General features: G+C 45.5%; 1 protein-coding gene across 1 annotated transcript in view; it reads right to left on the bottom strand.

The window, feature by feature from the left end:
- The window catches only part of HEMK1 (HemK methyltransferase 1, mitochondrial release factors N(5)-glutamine), a 91,549-nt gene that overhangs the window by 32,106 nt on the left and 44,648 nt on the right, over nucleotides 1-14,795 (bottom strand). The window lies entirely within an intron of this gene.

Raw genomic sequence — 14,795 nt, 5'->3', positions numbered from 1 at the left:
TCTCCATGCCTGAATTTGAGGTGGGAGGAGGAAGTAAGTGGCCGCCAACATAGCAAAGCAAGTCAGATCTCACCAGGGACAGTCCTGATCCTGAATGGAAAAAATGAACTCATGTCTTCTAAAGGGGTGTTTAATTTAAAAAATCTCAAAACCAGACAGAGCTCTAAATTCTTAGGCCATCAATATCTCATAGGCTTATTTTCGGCTTCTCATCCATATGATATGTGTACAGAAAAAGAGGGGCAATGCACACTTTTGTGAGCTTAAATCTTGGAAGAGTTAAACAAGAGCTGGTGAAAAAGTCTCTAATTCTATAGTCTAGGTAGCAGTGCTGCCTTGTGCAGCAGAGGGAATGCTTATTTACAGGTTGCTCCCTGCAGCCAACCTAAAGAACAAGTGATCAGGGATTACAACTCACAGGACTCTGGCAAATTTGATTTGATTTATTGAGTGAAGCTTTCCAAAGCTGCTCATAAAATTGCCTTTCATCTCTCCCTGGATCATATGCAGCCAAGTACAGCTACACCTGAGAGTGCCTCTGCCATCCTGTCCAGATGCTAGGATTCAGCTCCTAAACTTTCAAAGGCACAGTGTCCCCAAGGGCACAGGGGGCAAGCACACACTGACCTGAGCTACAGGGAAAGATGAATAAAACAGAAAATATGGAACAGTTTACTATAGGTCTGATTTATGACTCAACAGTTTGTTCAGTCTGCCCAGGAAAGGCTGGCAACCTAAAAAGGATGTAAAAATAGAGCCTTTTAAAATCATTCCAGAACCAATCAACTCCCTGTAACAAATCCATTGAACTTCAGGTTGTCACCGCGCTGTGTTGCGACATTTTGGAACTTCCCAGAACAAAGCTCCTGTCCCCAGGACAGAGCACTTGCGCAAGGCAGAAACACCCACTGCTGTCACATGGTGAATCCTGCACACACAGAGCCACTGCTGTCACACAGTCACTGCTGTCACATGGTGAATCCTGCACACACAGAGCCACTGCTGTCACACAATCATTGCTGTCACATGGTGAATCCTGCACACACAGAGCCACTGCTGTCACACAATCATTGCTGTCACATGGTGAATCCTGCACACACAGAGCCATTGCTGTCACACAGTCATTGCTATCACATGGTGAATCCTGCACACACAGAGCCATTGCTGTCACACAGTCATTGCTATCACATGGTGAATCCTGCACACACAGAGCCACTGCTGTCACACAGTCATTGCTGTCACAGTTACTGCTGCCACACAGTGAATCCTGCACACACACACATAGAGCCACTGCTGCCACACAGTGAATCCTGCACACGCACACATAGAGCCACTGCTGTCACACAGTGAACCCTGCACACACACACAGTCAATGCTGTCACACACACAACCACAGCCACCCCTGCTCCTCAGCATGCAGGAAAGGTACTTGCTCAAGCATCTGCACATGGGTGCAGCCACACATAGAGCAAATTTCATGTGCAGGTGTTTATTGAATTGTACTAGCAAAAGCTTCAGTAAGAGATATTTGCAGTCATGAACTCAGCAAAGTAAAAAAAATAAGATAAATATGCAGTATTGACGTATCCCTCTTCAGGTAGAGGGTTTGGAGAACAGGGAGTCTGCAGATTCAATTTTTCCTGGGCTCTGATGACTTTGTGGTAGAGACAGGTGAAATGAAACCTGAGTAGGGTAACTCTAACCAGAGAGTGAGATAGAAATAAACAATATTATTCCTGGAAAGAAGGGATAGTAGTTGTCCCTCTGCCAAAGTGCACTCCAGTCCAGAGCCTATTAGCTGCAGATTTTTTTCTGGGCTCCTCCTCCCAGTGTCAGGGCAACAGTCCCAGGTCTTGACGTCAAAGCTGCCTTTTGTTTGCTGCACAGATTTTCCCCTTGTGCAGGTTGAGCAGATCGAGGCACCAGAACAGTTGTGCAGAAAGCTCCACTCTGATCAGATCTGCAAACTCAACACAAGCCTCTAAGGAAAGTCCTCTCCCCACATTACTAATATCAACCATTCCAGTGGGGGGAGGGAAAAAGCTCAGTATGTCTAATTTGTTTTACATCTGAGCCGCCCTTTTGCTAACCTTTCGTTTGATTTGTGCCCTGGGTTTTATCAGCTGTGGTTTTATCTTGCATTGTTTAGACTGTAAGGGCTGCCAAGCAAGGAGTCTTACCCTAAGACAAGGCTGTGAAATTACTTCCTTAGCTATCAGATATATTAGGAGACAATCCTTACAGACATGGGGGATAAACTCCCAGTGTTCCAGAGAGTGCTCAGGGACGTCAGAGGGGGAATAGAGAATGAGACCAGCTTCTATCACAAAATCCTTCCACCTCTCCAAACTGAGGACAGCTAGAGCTAAACTGGTTGTTTTCCAAAGTTAGAAGAGCAGCCTCTCCTCCTGTCTCCTGCAAGGTGACCTGGACACACAGACTATTTTGTGTCCTTTCCATCCATCTGACTCCCTGCCCCTAAACACAAGCTACCCACTGGGAGCATAAGGGAAGAGTGACCTTGCTGTGAGGTCAGGCTTTCCCTGCTAGAAGCACTTATTTAAGATGCACCTATAGCAGTCACTGTAGGGTTACATCATTCCTAACATAAATTTGACACTCTCTTAGAAACCTGTAGCTTTTTTTAAAAAAGGTCCATAAACAGGAGATTTAAAAGAAAAGAGGAGTAGTCACATAAAGCACACAGAAATGGGCACAGTAAACACCTGCTACAGATTTCCAAGAGGACATGCCAGTCACCTCACATGTTCATGATTAAGATCTGACCATGTCTGTAATCCCTCCTTTCGTCAGCAGTGAACCTGACATTGGCTGGGACATTCCACAACACAGATTTTCTATTCCCCTGCCACTGAGCATCTCCAGACCATCTCCCTCCACCTAAAGCAGAGGCCAAGGTCTTACTCCTGTTCTCCAACACACATGTGCTAGGAGCCTGTCCTTGTTCCCCCTTCTGAAACCCAGGAAACCTTTGGTATGTCTCAGCCTTGTAAGACACTCTGGCTGGTACTTTGTGACTCTTTCAGGAGTGCTGTTGCTGGCTTTGTACACCTCTAATTGAGTGAAAAACATGACTATTATCTCTGGCTCAGGCACAGGGCCAGCACTGCTGGGATGCAGCATTCCTGGGCTATTACTAGCTAACAAGATGAGCAGCATTTGCTCCTGCTAATGAACACAGAAACAAAACAAAACCTAAACAAACCAACAAAAAAACAAACTTTCTATGATCTTTGTTGTCAGAACAACAGAAAATTCTCTGCTCAGCTCAGGCCAAAGTGTTTCATCCCTTTTAGAGTGTTCTTTTGTGAGGCAGAATGCAAGTTCCTGGTGTTTCAATAGAGCCTAGTTGTACATGTTCTCCTTCTGACCTGCACAGAAAGCCAAGCTTCCTAAAGAACTAACCCCCATCCAATTCCCTGGGACAAGCTCTTCACTGACTAGTGTGAGTAAATCTTCCTTCAACAAGATACATCCTGGGTAGGAGGAGGGAGTCCTCACACAGTCACACTTCCCTCCCCTGTCTCTCCCCTCTCCTGCCATGCTACAAGCACACAAATAAACACAGGAACTCAGTGTCACATTTATTCTCTTTTCAGCTCCTTGCAGTGTTTTCAGAGAAGTCATCCAACACAGGATGGAAAGGCCTGCTCATTTCCACTTGTCCTCTACCAGCAGGGAGACACAAGCTGGAGGTCAGGAGGGTGATTTCCTACTACTGACACACAGGTGGTGTCAGGGGCAGATGTCAGAAGCCCAGCAGCAGCTACAGCCTGATCCAGAGCTCTGCAGGGCAGTGCTACACCAAACCAGGCTCTGACTTTCTATCAACGTGTCCTGGAAACCCAACACTGCCAGGCAAGTCACAGTGGAGATAAGCAGGACTTCTTAGACCTCAGATGGGTCCTTTCCCTTATCATAAAGGCTTGACAAAATTGAGCCTTGGGGATGACTAGCAACCTGGACTTATTCATGTCACAAAGTGCACTGTAGAACTAGGCTGTGATGCAGAGAGAGAATATTTCCAGGTACTGAAGAGGCAGATATTTCAGTATCTCAGCAATCCCCTCCCACTCCACTGAAGTAGGTGAGCAAGTGCACAAGTGCTCTCAATGCAGTCAGCTCTCAAGAGCACAATAGAACAAATGCTCACAGTTGGGGTACCAGGGTGGAACAGCTGCATGGGACTGGTTATTGGCATTCAGGCTGCTCATCCCTCACAGAGTTGTATTTTTTCAAGCTCCCTCTGTCACTACAAGGGCTGAGAATATGCTCAAAAATAATGAAAAAAAAAAAAAAAATCGTATCCTAGACTATCTCATGACAAGAGAGACTTATAAATCCAGAGGGCTGAAGAAAAGCAGCAGCTATGCAGAGAGAATCCCCTGATACTGGAGACTGAGCTGGCACCAGCCTAAACTAAGAGCCAGCAGCAAGGCAAGCCCACCATCAGTGCTCAGAATACCTGGTTTTAGTGATCAGCAGGTTCCTGGGCAGGATGTGTGCCACATCAGCTCTGCCCACTCCCAGCTCCTACCTCTTCTCTCCATTCCAGACTCAGATGATGCAAGAACAAACTGCCAGTCACAGGAGGATGATCACTGGTGCATTTAATTTGTAGATATATAATGGGGTATTTCCAAATTAAATAATAGAAACCAGCCATGTAACTGAAAGTGCTCAACTACATCCCAGCTGTCTCAGGGAGCCAAACAAAATCCTGAGCAGTGAGTGACTCTCCATACACTGCCTGCTGAGCGGAACTGCCTTCCCACTCCAATTCAGAACAGACAGTGAGCACAGGGCAGGCACTCCCATGGCTCAGAGGCCATGGCTGCCTTGACTTCCCTTTCTCTATCACTTTTCTTTTTTTCTTGTGTTGTTGGTGAAAAGACCTAAGGAAACAGAAGTCCTGGGAGGAAGTGAGTCAGGAAACCTGTACCACGTTTCAGGGGAAGTGTGACTCAGTGCTCGAGCAGAGCTAGCCTCTCCCTGGTGCCCTGGAGGAGGTGATAAGATTGTGTAATCCCCAAGATAACTTGCTGCACATCCTAATTCTGCTGATCCTCCCAGGGGAGGGGTGCTTCTGCCGAGTACTGTACATTAGCTGATTTCTTAGAATAAACTGTGGCAGCTCCCTGTGAGCTCATCGCGTGGGAGGGGGTGCTGGGCTCCCTGCCGGCATGCTCGGCAGAACCAGGAGCAACAGAAACACCAAAGTTATCAAGAGCACAGCAAAGACCGGCCAAACCTTGATTTGTCCGTTTGTTCTTCTTCAACACATGGTGAGGGGACAAGAGTGCTTGACAGCCACAGAGGAACCAGCTATAAAGTGGAGGGAAGGATAAGAAAAGAGAATTTAAGAAAGGACAGAAGTAGACACAAGAAGGGAGGAGGCAGTCTGTGCTGCTGAGGACTGGGGAGGAGACAGTCAGGAGCACAAGATACTGGAGAAAAGAAGCCAAGAGTGCAAGCCAAGCAAAGGGAAAGAGAAGGGCAGGGAGGATGGAGATAAGATCACAGGGAGAGTCCCTTAGGAGTGTCAAGGAAGGTGAATCGATAACAAAATATCCCTGGGGTGGAGAGAGCAAAGAAACCCCACACTGAGGGAAAGAGGCCTCTGTCCCTTCTGAGTTCTCAAGTGGACACCAGAGCCAGAGCTCGCATTTCTGGGTCTCTGCTCACCTCTAAGTGCCATTGCTGAAAAATAACTAAAGCCTTAAAGCCTGGGGATACAACAAGATACAAACCATTGCCCTTTTCCAGCCATCCAGGATTCTCTCTCTTTCCTCCTGGCACTCCCAAGCTGTGCCAGCACAACAGCACCTGGTGCAAAGGGTTTAGGACACTAGTAGGCTTCTGGAAATTTCTGTTCTACAAGTAAAACTCACAGGCACCTTTGGGAGCTTGATGGCAGCTGAACTCTCAAACTCCAACCCTCTGCTTTCTGGAGACCCTACAAAATAGTTTGGCAAACAAGCTACTAAACATGAATGAAGAGAGAAGGAGGCAGGAGCCAACAGTGATCAAACCATCCATTTTCAGAGACTTTTACTCCCAGGTGAGGGGCAGCAAAGCTGCTGGCTGAGACTCAGAAGACCTAGAGCTTATTTCCCTTTCTGCCCAGACCTGTCAGCTACCCTGAGACAAACCACTGGTGCACCCTGGGCTTCAGGGCCCCTTTTCCCCCTTTATTTGCCTCACTGGTATCAAATACAAGCTTCCTGAGAGATGGATTCCTGTAACATTAGATGCATCCCAGATTGCAAACTGCTGAATGGGTCTGTAATGGAAATGATAATGAGCACTTTAGGTTTCAAGCCTCATATTTCTAGGACAATTAGCTTATATGACCAAACATCCCAGGGCTTGCAAGCCTGGGAAGAACTGTGGATAGAACCTATGTGCAGGGGAGCAACTGACCCTGCAAATTCTGGTTACAAAAGAGGAACATTTTAATCATAAAATGTAAATCAAAGAGAATTCTCATTTTTCACCCATGAAAATTCCAGGCTGCTGGAAAACGAATTTGTTGGAAATTTTTGAGTGTTATCATGTATTATTTCACTGTGATCAGTCTGTTACTCAGAAAGAGGATGACTATTTTATTCTTGTGAGTGTTATCTGCAAGGCCACAGTGCAAGGTCCAAACCCGTCGGTATCATGCCTGGTAAGTGTGTGTTAGTTATTCTGCACCCTGCAAACACTCACCCACCTTGTGAGCACAGCACAGGGATGGAGCTGTGTCCAGACAAGCAGATACACACAGATTTCTGTTTAAGTGTTTTGTGGGCCTGACTCAGCTGCTGACACCTCCTCACCACACAGGATGCCTGCAGTCTTTTGCAGCAGCTCTTGTTTTCCCCTTGAATCTGTGCTAAAAGGAAAAATATCAGGTGGAAGCTATTTTTTCTAGTTAATGTTTTTTAAGATGCTGCCTGGCCTAGATCAATTCCAAGAACTGAGGCAGTCAAACAAAGAAACCCTTACAGGCTGATCAGCAGCATGAGCATTGCTGCTCTGGCAACTTCCCACACTGTAAGAAGAATGAGCACAAACCAAAATAAGACCACACGCAACAGAAGAGCTGAGCTCTGCACTCAGGGAACTGCCAGTGACTGCACCTCCAGCCCCTCTGCACCCCCACAGCTCCAGCACTGTGCCCCTGCAACCCTGGAATGCAAACTCCAGGAGAAAGCTGCTGCTCCAGGAAGCTGCACAAAGCACAGCAGGTAAGAGAGCAGATGGGCACTCAGCTCCTTCCCCTCGCCTGGGATCCCACCCCACAGCCTCTCCCCTGCCTCACAGGGCTGTGGGAGGCTGGCTCTGAAGCCTGAAATTCAACTGAACAGCAGTGAAATCCCTCCAGGGGACAGGATAGGGTAAAGCAGAGTCTTGTAGGATCCAAGTGCTTCAGCCCTTCTTCCTTTACCCTCCACAACAGAAAAAACGCCCACTCAGTCACTCCTATGAACTCTGCACAAGCACAAAAACCATCTAAAGGAGTTGTCTCATTACATGCAGCTACCAGTGCCAGCTACCAGGGTTTTGCTACCCCAACACCTTCTCTCCTTTGGGTGCTCTGTACCAGATGCCATGCTGGTACACATAACAAGTTTGTTTTCTTTCTCAGGCACTCTGCAAAGAGGAGCTGAAATCAGGGGCCAGCTCTCATCAGAACTCCACTGAGAAAGTAAAGTATCAGTGATGACCTGTGTCAGTTGAGAAGTCTAAGCCAATTTTAAGCACAGGGAAAGAAATGGATTTTTTTTAAATCCCTTGAATAAAGAAAGACAAAAACATTGAAAGAGCAAAACCTTTTGGACTACTTCTATTAATTGCATCCATGGAAATATCACCAGACGTGCCTACATCTGCCTGTTCTGCTCACTTTAAGCTGTTTCCTGATCTCATCAGGCAGCTAAATTTGGCACTGGGGCTATGGCTGTGACATTCACAGCTGGGGAATAACAAGCTTTGAATCAGTCTAAGTAAGGAAGCAAATGAACCAGTGCATTTCCAGTTATCTGGTAAGAGATTGTGTTTCTGGAGATCTCTCTGCCTGGGGACCTCACAGGCACTAATAAACTCTCAGGATGCCCAGCTGAACCACAGTATCAGTATATCCTAAACTACTCAGGGAAACTGAGGCACTGGAGAACCCATCACGCAATAAGAAACAGAATCCAAATTACAGGATCATAAACTATAAACTCCTCCTCTCTAACTGTAACCCTTATAGAAGTAATTTCATTTAACTGAGTGGAATTTACCCAATGGCATGGTTGTTATATGGTTCTAAAAGCACAAAATCATTAATTCTGTGCATCAGTACACGGCACCAAGCTGGAATTGCCCTCTCAAGGTTTTTCTTAACTAGGGCAGTTCTGGGGAAGTCTGTGGCTGAGCTCTCTGCTCTGCAAAAGGCACTTCCCTCACTGAACACAGAGGAGGCCACTGGTACAGCCTGGCTGAACAAATGCTCTGCTTCAACTCTGATGGGCAAAAAAAACCAATAAAAGGGGTCCTAGCATAAACGTGGACAGTCTGAGTTATATCAGGAATGCATTTGCTGCTGGTGTGATACTGCAGTTCAGAGTGGCTTCCACACACATGGCACCTTTCTGAAAGGGCATATTTTGTATTGGTGCAGTGAGGGTTAATCCTGGCTAGTGAACAAGCAGGATCAAGATCAGCTCATCTTTTCCATTGAAGCAGAGAGAGGCTACAGAAAAATGCTGTTTTCTCGATGCTCCTTGTCTCAGTGACTTCCAGGAACAGTGAGCTAAACTCAGCTGCTCTTCCCAGCACCAGCTGAGGGGGCGGCAGGGGATGGAACATTGCCTGTTCTTGGAAGGCAGGAAAAAATAAGGCTCTGGCAGAGCTGAGCAAACTCTCCTCTCTCCCCCCTCCTCCCCTCAAAAGATTCTTTTCAGCATCTCTTAATGCCTCACAGTACAGCTGGGTTGGTTTTCCTTTTATCATCAAGCAAACATAAAAGCAATGCAAGAAGGCAATTGTCAAGCAGAGAGAGGTTAAGTTAATCAAATAAATAACCAATAAGCTCATCTCCATGAACTCCCACATGGCCCATGATCTTGCTCAGTTTAGTGACTGACCTACTGTACTTTTTAACATCTTCCTGTTAGATAAACACAGAAAGTTATAGGGCCATCCAGCTCACAGACACTATTTTTGGCTGCTTTATCTTCAAGCATTATGAATTACAAGGGATGATTGGATATTTGGACTTCTCCCAGCCTAGCTGACTGTGAAGAGAGCAGACAGTAACCTCATTGCTATTCTTCTGTGGAAACAAACATCTTTTAGAGATGACAAGTATCTGGCTTGTAGGTACAGCACTGAATGAGACTCAGGGAAATGGAGTAGTCACCAGCTGTGAGGAATGTCAGAACAGCCTTGAGGCACAGAAAAAAGGAAAATAGAAACCAGAATAAGTTTGTTGCAGAGTTCCTCACATGCTGCCCGAGAAATACAAGGCAGCAGCACATGGTTAAGAACAGAGGGAGAAATCCTGCTGCAAGGTTTGCAGTCAGTGGTGCAGTTGGATGAGAATTCACACAGCTTTTAAAAAATTCAAGCCTGACCTTGCTGGAAAAGACAAGAAATCCTGTGTCAGCTTTGCTGGGAGGTGTGACACCCTGTGTGTGCCTCAGCAGCCTGGTGCCCTGAGCCAGCCCCCGGGGATGGCAATGAACGTCTCCGGGGGTGGCTCCCAGTGGCGCTGCCATCCCTGGACAGGCCTGGCCCAATGCCACCAGCGGCTGCTACCCGAGATACAGGAGCTCTCAGCTCATAGATAAGGCTCTGTCTCCACTGCAATCAGTCTCTCACCTACTGCAAGAGCTCCATGCTCTGGTTTTGGGTCTGTTGGGTGTTTCTTTCAGCTGCTGGACAGAAGGAAAGTTCCAATCCGCCTGGGGTTACACCGGATGCTGGAGGTCCCTCCACGCCACCGCCACATCCCCAGGTCTGTGAGACAAGCAGGCTTCATTACTATCTTACATGGATTTTAGGGATATTAAAAACCCACCCAGGGAATAGCACAGAAAGCAACGCAGAGCAAGCAGCAAATCACTAGACCAGGTTACAGGCTGTTGAACATTTTCCTCTCTCTGAGTTTCAGGTCCTCAAGCACCAGCTTAGAGATCGAAGCACCCTGCTGTCCCTCCAGGACTTCTGAACTCCACAGCACGACACACCATTTATCTCTGCTCCCTTCAATTAGGAGCAGGAAGCAGAGAATTGGGCACTAGGCTCATTTTTAGCTGTGCCAAACTGATGACCCAGCTCCTTGCCTATAAATCAATGTAGATGCGCTCATTTATGCTCTGTGAGAAACTGGTTCATTAGCTAGAATTAAACAGAGGCCCAAACCATGCCATTTAAACGTGAACAGTGCTCTTGAACACCCTGTTCTGCCCTGGATCTGCGATTTGCTTGGTGCTTTCCTATATTTAGCATACAGTAATGTAATTGAAGCAATAAAATTAGACCCACAAATAGACTGGTTTCTCAGTACTTAATCAAGGACCTTTTCCTAGAACTGCAGAGGGCTGAAATTAAAAGAAAGGAATGTGTGGTAATCAGCCCCATGGAGGCAGGAGGAAACCACCATGAGTTTAAACTCCAAACACACACTCTGGCCAGCTGAATGTACCCTTGTTTAAATTAAATGTGGCTTTACAGTGACCCGGGCCAGGGTCACACTGCATGAACCACTTGAGAATGCACAGCCCACAGAGAGGGAATTAGTGAGCAGATAGAAATCATGGTCTGCCAGTCACTGAACAATAAGAATGTCCTTGGAGCCCCCATCTATAATGGATGAAGGAAACAACAGCTCTGCAATAACAGGTACCTCTGCCGCAATGCTAATCTGTCAGTCCTGTCAGTTTGTGAACAGCAACAGGTAAAGAAGTCACTGAAAGACAAAGTCAAACTTCAAAATGCATAAAAACAAGGCAGCAGTCACACTGCAGCTGGAAAAATGGCAGGAGCCTGCAGCCCAGCACTCATTCAGATTCACTAATAACAGGTCTTAAAAAATAAACTGGAAGACATAATTTTCTGGCTTTTTCTTCTGAATAATATATATTTTTACTGGAGGAGTGCTAAATAGGAGAATTACATTTTAAAATAATTATTTTCTATTACCAGTCTCATGTGATTATTATGAAAAATATCCTCTTCACAATCTAACCTAATAACTGTTAAAAGAATAAGACAAAGAAAATATTCTGTAAGCAGAAACATGGTCAGACATTTAAGAAGTGCTGAAATGCTTCAGAAACTACAAAGCCTGTGGCTGACATCTGGACCTTCATTTTTATGGATTTCTGCAATATCAGCACCCCAAGCCTCACAGTGACAGTTAGGACATGATGCAGAGCTAACACCTAAGAAAGTATTTTAAAATGTATTTTTGAGCTGTATTTTCCAGCTTTGGCAGTACCCCTGAAGAGGTCAGTTGTACTTCCCCATCTCTTCTGCTCACAGCCTGCAACTGTTCTGCAAACAGATGGAACAGCCTGTCACACTCCCAGCATGCCCCTAAAACATCCTCCAAGCAGCTTTTGCCAAAGAAGTTTTAGGACTGAAATTACTTCCCAGATGTAGAAGATACTGATTCCTGGAAAATGTTTTCTGCATAACATGGGATCTCTGCTAGATCAGACAGATAATGTAGAGAGATTAAGTTTCCCTGAACTGGTTTCATTTACTGCATTCCCCCTCCCAGAAGATAAGGACAAGCAGGGCCCCCAGGCTCACTTCCCTCCCTCACTCTGCACAGAAAAAGCAGCACTGGGCTCTAAAAATGTGTCTAAAAACGACCTCCTGAAAGCTCCACATACTGAGAATTGATTATGTAAAGCTGCACCAGGAAAAGAATTCCTTGTGTGGTGAAGATCTTTTCCAATGCAGGTCTACAAAATATTACAGTGCAATTAAGTTTCCATAAATACTAGTAATTCCATTTGTAAGTCAATTTCTAGTTCCTGCCATTCATCCAATAATTAATATTGCTTTTACATCAGCATTACAGATACCAGCCTGACGATAGGAACAAAAGATTAGGCTGAGAAGTTCATTTGCAGTGAATGGAGATGAATAATACCAGGTGCAAAGTGCAAGAGCACAGAAACTGAATTCCCCTATCTCAGAGCAAACTGAACACACAAAGGCCTCTCTATCTGATATTCACAGGTACTGGCATTTCCAAGAAGACTGAGAAGAAATAATTTACCCTTAAATTATGAAACGCTCACTGGAGATGTCAGTACATCTGAAAAATGCACGTTAAATAACAATTCAGGGAAAAGCACTCCAGCATTTTAAGAAAAAACAAATTACATTCCTAGCAAGGCAGCATTAAGGACATAAAGAGGAATTACCACCTCTGCCATTGTGGTGAGCCCATTCAAGCAGAGGCCCAGGAGAAGCTGCAAGACAAAGCTGATGAGGAGGTGGGGGATTGTGCATATATTAATATATTAAAAATACAATAAATATCTTTTGCTACACAACTGAAAGCAGAATGAGCATGTGAACAGTGTAATGTTTCACACTTAGCCTTGCCTTCTTGGCAAGGGAGAGAAGCGGGCAAAGGCTGTTCCTTTGATGAGGTTTCCCTCTCCTGCTCCACCCTTTTGCAGTGAGGAGCTCAGTGGCCTTAAACCAGCACCCGGACACATCTGTCTTGTATCTTTGAAGCTTCTTTGGGCAGCATTTCACCCTTTTATGCTCCAGTTTGCTATGCAGGAGCAGTCTGGGCTGCCAGATCTCATCCAGGCCTCCAGCCCATAGCAGGGAAACCTCAGTGGAGACACAGCCAGCACACAGAGCCTTCCTGGAGTTCATCTTGGAAATCCTGTCCTGGAGTAAGTACAAAGGTGGGAAAACTCCCTCATTCCACAGGCTGCTCCACAGAGCATCCAAGCCCTGCAGCTGGACAGTCCATGGCAACCCCAAAAGCTCACCTGCAAGCAGAGCTTTTCTTCAGAGGGAGGATCCAAGCTGTACAGACTCCTCACACATCAGAGGAGGAACTACTGATTTCAGCATCTGCATCATCATTCAGAACATTTCCACAGGAAATTAATTTCTTTGTAAGCAGGAGCTTAACTCCCTGGTGGACAGAATATCCAGGAATAAACTGCATGGGACCACTCCCACTACCAGTGAATCCAAAATCCACATTTCTTTGGGGACTGGTGGCCTGGAACCTCAGCCAACCCACTTCTCCCTCAGGTCAGCAGCACTTTGGGGCTTTTCTTGATCCAAAGCCTTTTAAAATTTTATTTATTGAATCCATGTCTCCAAACAACCTGCTCCTAAAGAAGCTGACTTGTCATTCAGTCCTGTAAGTCATGACAGGCAGTAAATCCAGCAACTATACAAAGGGATCATCTCCCTCAGAGCTCCTCCCTAAGCTCACAGAGAAAGAGGGAAAGAGCCACACAGGGAAGGAGCCCCTCACTCTGAAATCCCCACATGATTGTTTTGCTTTGACTAATCCAGTTTTCCTTTTGGCACATTAAAACCCCAGCATCCTGGATTTCCCCACCGTTAAGAACTGCCATATGCACACCACCTCTCCTCTCAACACCTCTACTGGGCCTCTTGCCTGCATGTTATCTGAACATGTACTTTCTAAAATGCTTATTGCTAGTTATTATTTTATAATACTTTTCTTTTCCTGGTGCCTAATAATTGAGAAATTAATTCATTGTCCTCCTGTGAGTCTAGTGTATTATTCTGCTGCCATCCAAACACAGATCAGAAATACTTACTAAATGCTTCTACTTATTTTCATCATCATTAATAATTACAGCATTTCCATTTCAAAGAGACCTTATACAATTCCTTTTTCTGATTCAAACAGAATGTTTCAATTCTTTAGCACCCTTGAAGATAGGAGTCAAGGATAATTTTACATTTTCATTTCTAGTTTTCTGCACTTCATTTCTAATTTATATTAACTGTGCTCAGCTCACCCTCCTCTTCCACATTGCTTTCACTTTTATGTTCCTAATGCTGTCTTCACTATGGAACAATGATCAGCTTTTATGAAGATAATTCTTTCCTGATGGCAATTCATATTTTGAACTGTTTTTAAAGAATACTTAACTCTAATATTGTTTTCTTACACAACACTTGCCAAGTTTAACTCAAGAAGTCTTTTAACTTTGCTTAAGTTACATGTTATGGTATTAACTGGGAGAGTCTTCACTTAGGTTTACCTTTAACAAGGTCACAGTCATGCAGCCACTACCAGCTTCCAATCCAGCTCTGAAATTCTTTGCTCCCAGATGTGCTGGCTCTGTTAAAACACTATTTAATGGTTTCTTGGAAGTCCACACAGCACATCAATCCTTCCACTCTGAGAAGCTGCACCTGCTGATTTGTGTAACCGACCACCACAGGTTTATCTCCTCAGGATGCACAACCCTGGGCTCTCGTTGTCTCTGAGTCAATGTGGCACAAGGGACAACGTGCACCTTCACCCCCAGCACTGGGTGAGGACATTGCTGCTCTCCTTGGCAGGCAGAGCATCCTCCCACTGCTCTCACTGCTGCTGGACTTGGACCTTAGAAGTGTGCTCCAAAAACGGGTGTGAAGGAAGAGAATTAAAAGATTATGGCTGGAAAACTGCAGAGAGGGACAAAGCAAGAGCCTGAATTCTGCACAGTGCTGATCCTGAGGCAGGCTGACAGCTGAGGATTGAGGCCCCACTGCCTGAGGGGGACTGA

This window comes from Zosterops lateralis (assembly GCF_965231275.1).
Source record: "Zosterops lateralis genome assembly, chromosome: 11".
Classification (NCBI taxonomy): domain Eukaryota; kingdom Metazoa; phylum Chordata; class Aves; order Passeriformes; family Zosteropidae; genus Zosterops; species Zosterops lateralis.
This window is presented reverse-complemented; position numbering and strand designations above follow the sequence as displayed.